Here is a 5,288-nt window from a genome sequence, read left to right as displayed (position 1 = left end):
TACAGTTATCATAATATATTTATTTTAAGTGCCATCCATGCATATCAGTTCTGGCAGCGACGATCCTAATGACACTTGGAATATTTCTTTACAGCACTAAACGGTTACAAAGAATGGGTGCCACTCACCATCGGCAGAATATGAAATCGTGCAATAGGAAAACTGTAGAAACATTAAAACACTGACTGTCCAACAGCAGCACAGAGAGCAGGTTGTTTCTGCACAAAAGCCAATGCATGTCACCACATCTATACAATATAGGTATGTACACATCACCCTCTCGATGAACATATCAAAATACTCTATTCCATTTGAAATTATCCCAAGGTCGATCCCCTCCCACTTCAAAGGACATTTGAGAGACGTGTATTAAATATTTACAGGAACACACAAGAATACATTTACATTTCAAACACTACCACAAATGCCAGTCGGACTCTTCTCCTGGACAGAGCACCTCATCTGTTTACGTACGGTTATTAGTCTCCAGTCAATTTAAGCCTAAGAGAACTTGCTCTGTATCATCAATTACCAACAGAAATGGCCACTAGAGGGACTCTGCACCCACCAGGTAGCCCTGTCTGGCCACAGCCCACTGGGGCCTGCTCTGAGCCCCTGGGGAACAGGGTCACAGAAGAGTAATGAGTCTGGTCTCAAGTGCCATTCTTGGTCAGTTCAAATATTAATAAATATGCAAATCACTGCAAATCAGTAAATAATTGCCAAAATGGGATATTAGCTTCACATAATTTGTAAAATCATCATCAGTGGTCCTACCCAAGCCATTCTGTTTCAGAGCCTGCAGTACTCAACACCCAATTATTTAAAGTGCACACTGCTAGGAGCAATCCTAGTCATGGAGCAGCTGTTCTGGTGTTGAGAAAACCGAGACTTGGGTAAACTACTGGGACCCCATCTTCCTATGCTTTCTTCTGCAGGTAGCCATCTACCTCATCTTCCCTGGTCCTTCTAAGAGAGGCCTGTTGGCTGCTGTTTGAGAATCCTCTGATTTTCACTTATCTGAGGGGCTGTACCTGAGCTTCCTTTTCATGCCAAGTGGGACCCAAACAACAGAGATGCACAAAGCTCTGCTTTCTTCTCAGTGATTCATTCCAGGCAACACTCCATGAGTACACAGATAGAAATCGATCAATATTTCTCTCTTACACTTACACACACACACACACACACACACACACACACACACACCTTTCTTCAAGTAGAGATTACTCAACCATAGACTTGCTGAGGCTTAGTTACATGATTTACCATTGCTGAGCCCAGAGACACTAACAAGCAACTGGTGAGCAGTTATTTTTCCTTGATTTGACAGACTATTTCCTCATTAAAACAGATTCTTTGAAAAGAACAATTAAAAATCTATTCACTGTGGGGAGGAGAATCTCCTTTCTTCTACTTTCATTATAAAATCAACACAATCAACCCATGCAAACTGTGATATAACACGAACAAGCAACTGATAAAAGCTCTAAGTGTTTCTTTGTCAGGCACACAGACCCACCAGCACGTCAGCAGACAGACTCTGGAGCTACAGGCCCTTCCAGCGTTACCTAAAACCCCGAGGACACTGCTGTATAAACCTGCCTCCATACCCTGCTGCCTAAACAGACTCTGATTCAGATTCCAGGAAATTCCTAGGTAGCTATTAAGTCTCCAACAGCAGGACGGCTAAATAAGATAGAAAGCATACTCACTTGGTAAAAGGAGTGGTGATAAAGAGAATGACAAATGTTTCTGATTGTCTTTGTCTGTAAACTTTTATCTGGAAAAAAAATATGCTTTCAGACAAGTTTCTCCCTAGTGAACCCAAAAGAGCTGTGCATTCACAGAAAGTAGCAATAAATATTAAAATAACACTTCTGAATAATAAATACTTAAATGAATGTGGAGACATTGATTTGTCTGAAGAGCCAAGCAATATCCAGCTTCAATCTGTCCACACATTTCAGAGCTGTCCAAATGCGGCTGAGGAAACACACTGACAGATACAAACAACACACAGTCTACAACTCCCTGCGTTATAAGCCTGCTCAAGAACAACAGACCCTCTGCACTGCGGAGAGTACCAACTCCAGGTTCCTTGACTTACTCGCTGGAATTCATGATTACTCCTATTTCTGAATATTAAATAAGGAAACTGGGCTTTGGAAAGACCCATTTCCTTTCAGCTCCCTACATCGTCTGAAAGCATCCTGCAGAAAATGGCCTAAAGAAGAATAAAAACTGACAGTAACTTTCTTGTCAAGACACAATAATCCAATTAGAAAAAAACCTTGAAGCCTTTCAGTAATGTTTGTACATGTATTTACACATATGTATCTATAAACTGCTTGCAGCAAAATAGGCTCTGTCTGAAAAATCAGTCTGGCACTTGTGGTTAACATCAAACTGACACAAATATGCAAAAAGCTGTCCAAATCACAACAGTTAGGAGCTACAGAGGGCACTGGCGGGAGACAAACGTGTTCTTGCTTGGGTCAGATAAAAGCAGTAAGTTACCCAGCTAGAATCTCTGATTGTCTTCAAAAGGAATTTAGATAGCACTGGTAACATCGCTTTGTTTTCTCAACTGGACTCTAGTCCTTCCTTCCACTGAACAGAAAGGATGCTGGAGTCTGCTGTCTTGCAGAAACAAGCCTACACTATTGAATCCCAATCAAAGTCATCCTGGATATCGTCTGGAGGCAAAGAGCGCCGCATCTGGAAGGCTTGGGAAGGCATCATGTGCTGCTGGTTCATGGCTCCGTGATGGCCTGGAAAGAAGAAGGCAGGGTCAGCAGTGACCTGGGAAGGGAAGTCAGGAAGAGACCAACTAGCCCCAAAGAGCAGGTCTGAATAGGGACACTGCCTGGAATCCATCAAAAGCCTTCAACAAAGTTGTTTTTCCAGTCCTTGTTTTCTAGTAAGAACAGGTTTAAAGAAATGAACAAAACTCCAAGTATAATGACGCACACGTGCAACCTCAACACTCAGGAGACAGGGAGAAGGATCGTAGACTTAAGGCTAGGCTGGGCTATACAGACTGACTCCAAACACACAAGGTTTAAACTCAGTCTACCTGACTTCAAAAACCAGGTCTTCTGTTTTATTAGCCTGCAGTGAAGAAGGCACGAGAGAAACGCTGACAGTCAGTTCACTAGTCTGCTCTGCTCCAATGCTCAATTTCACCTACATCCATCAAGAGTGACAGCAGAGGACTGGAGAGATGCTCGGCTGTTAAGAGTACTGGCTCTTCTTTCAGAGGGCCCACATTCTATTCCCAGCAACTACATGGTGGCTTACAACTCCAAGTCCACTGGGTCTGACACCCTCTTCTGATCTCCTTGGGCAACACTCAAGTGGTACACAGGCAAAACACTCATACACCTACATCTTTCTTAATAAAAAAAGAAGTAACTGGTGCACCACTGCAGTTAGACTGGGATGTAACAGAATTTACTAACAGCAGTCCTTCTATTGGTAGAACTTAAGCCAATCCTTTGAAATGCTGTTAAATTCTTACTGGAATATTACTGTTGTTTGTACTCTTAAAAACAAAATTTAAAACTACCCGTTAATTATTTTTCTCATGAATCCTTTAACATACGATTTTACAAAATGCTAAAGTTGTCAGTGTATCACACTGTAGCAGCACAAGTGCCAACATGTCTTTAGTTAACAAAAGGGTAAATCCCTCACTGAATGTCAGGTGCTAATTTGAAGCCAAAGCAGGAGAATTGCAATCTGGCTTCTGGCTTGAGCTCCAGCCACAGTACCAAGGTTCCTACAAATCATTGTGTGTGTGTGTGTGTGTGTGTGTGTGTGTGTGTGTGTGTGTGTGTGTGTGTGAGCGAGAGAGCGAGAGAGCGAGAGAGAGAGAGAGCACAAGAGAGAGCGAGACAGAAGACATGCACACATCATACATGTGTAACAAACAGGAGACACATTCCTTCCCCCTCATCCAAAGCCCATCAATGAGTACAGCCCCTTCCTTCCCCACTGCTCGGCACACAGCTCTCTCCAGGTCTCACACACCCTCACTGGCAAAGCCTGCTAGCTGTCTTCTTCTCAGATAGGTAAAGTAAGTGAGAGGCAGTGTCAGGACCTGAGTCTTAGTTTAACCATTCATCAGCCTTGGAGTTCTGGGCAGCTTCTCTCCCGACCTCAATTCCTCATCTAGGGGATTTTTAAGGTTCCTTCCAGTTCTAATAGCATGCCCTAGTCTCCTAGCTACTTGTAACTTATACCTTTAGTCTGGAAACTATAGTTGGATTACTTCTCTGGAATCAATAGAACAGAATCCACAGAAGCTAGTCAAAGCAGGCCTCTGAAAGCTGCATTAGGTCCTGTCAAAGCAAAAAAGCCTCAAAGATACTCTGCACCCCAGGCTGTAAAAAGAGAGCTCATGCCTTCTCAAAGTAGCCTCATTTACTGAGATGCAGCTCAAGCTTTTCAGCATTAAACTCTAGGTCCCAAATGTAGTAGTACACACACTCTACCTGCCATCGTAGTTCCTGGAGTGCTGAGCGCCTGTGGGATATGAGGATAACCAGGGGGCGGCATCACCGAAGGAGGGAGATTTTGCCTGGAATCTATGTACAAATTTCCTAATCAAATTAAAAAACAGAAGAAGAGAAAACATGTTACCACTATCAGCAAAACAAAGCAAGCATTCTAATCTTGATGGAATGGTGACCTCCACGAAGCCAAGCAGGTAAGGCAGTCAGAGTGAGGAAGGAAATGGATCCTTCTGAAATGGACTTGGTCTATGAAACAGGCTGCTATGCTAGGTGTTAAGCACACCAGCATACGCTCATAGAGGCAAGGACATCTGCAGTTGCCACTTCACTAAAGTTCAAAATTATACCCATGTTCATGACTTCACTTGACCCTCCCACTACCCATACAGAAGGCCAGACAGGAATCACCTACTTCTTTCTACAGAAGTCAAAGGAAGCTCAAAAATTTAAGTAGGCTCCCCAAACACACAAGTCCCACAGAACCAGGAATTAGCATCCAGGTATTCTGGCTCAAAAGCTCTTTTTGCTGCTGCCCATTTCTCTACTGCCCTGAATTGTCCCCTTGACTGTCCATATGAGTGGGCACGGGTTGATTCACTAAGTGGCCAAGGCACAAAGTAACAGTAAAGACGTGCACAAAGGCATCGCTAAACCAAGCAAAGGTCACTTTAAAATGTATCACAAGTTTGCAGATGAGAAGCATAGACCTTATTTAAATGGAAGTTGGGGGGATTCTTAAGGCATTTTCACTACAAGACCCATCAAGGT

The 5,288-nt window shown here is 43.2% G+C and overlaps 1 long non-coding RNA gene across 1 annotated transcript; it reads right to left on the bottom strand.

The window, feature by feature from the left end:
• LOC131903980 (uncharacterized) lies at positions 1-5,215 on the bottom strand. The gene is made up of 2 exons (XR_009377642.1): positions 4,500-5,215; positions 1-2,774 (listed from the first exon to the last, which is right to left on the bottom strand). It is a non-coding gene; the product is annotated as an uncharacterized LOC131903980 (long non-coding RNA).
• Between the last annotated feature and the right edge of the window lie 73 nt (positions 5,216-5,288).

Source organism: Peromyscus eremicus, chromosome 2, assembly GCF_949786415.1.
Source record: "Peromyscus eremicus chromosome 2, PerEre_H2_v1, whole genome shotgun sequence".
NCBI classification, from domain to species: Eukaryota; Metazoa; Chordata; class Mammalia; order Rodentia; family Cricetidae; genus Peromyscus; species Peromyscus eremicus.
The sequence above is the reverse complement of the archived record's forward strand: the minus strand, read 5'-3'. Positions and strand labels throughout refer to the sequence as shown.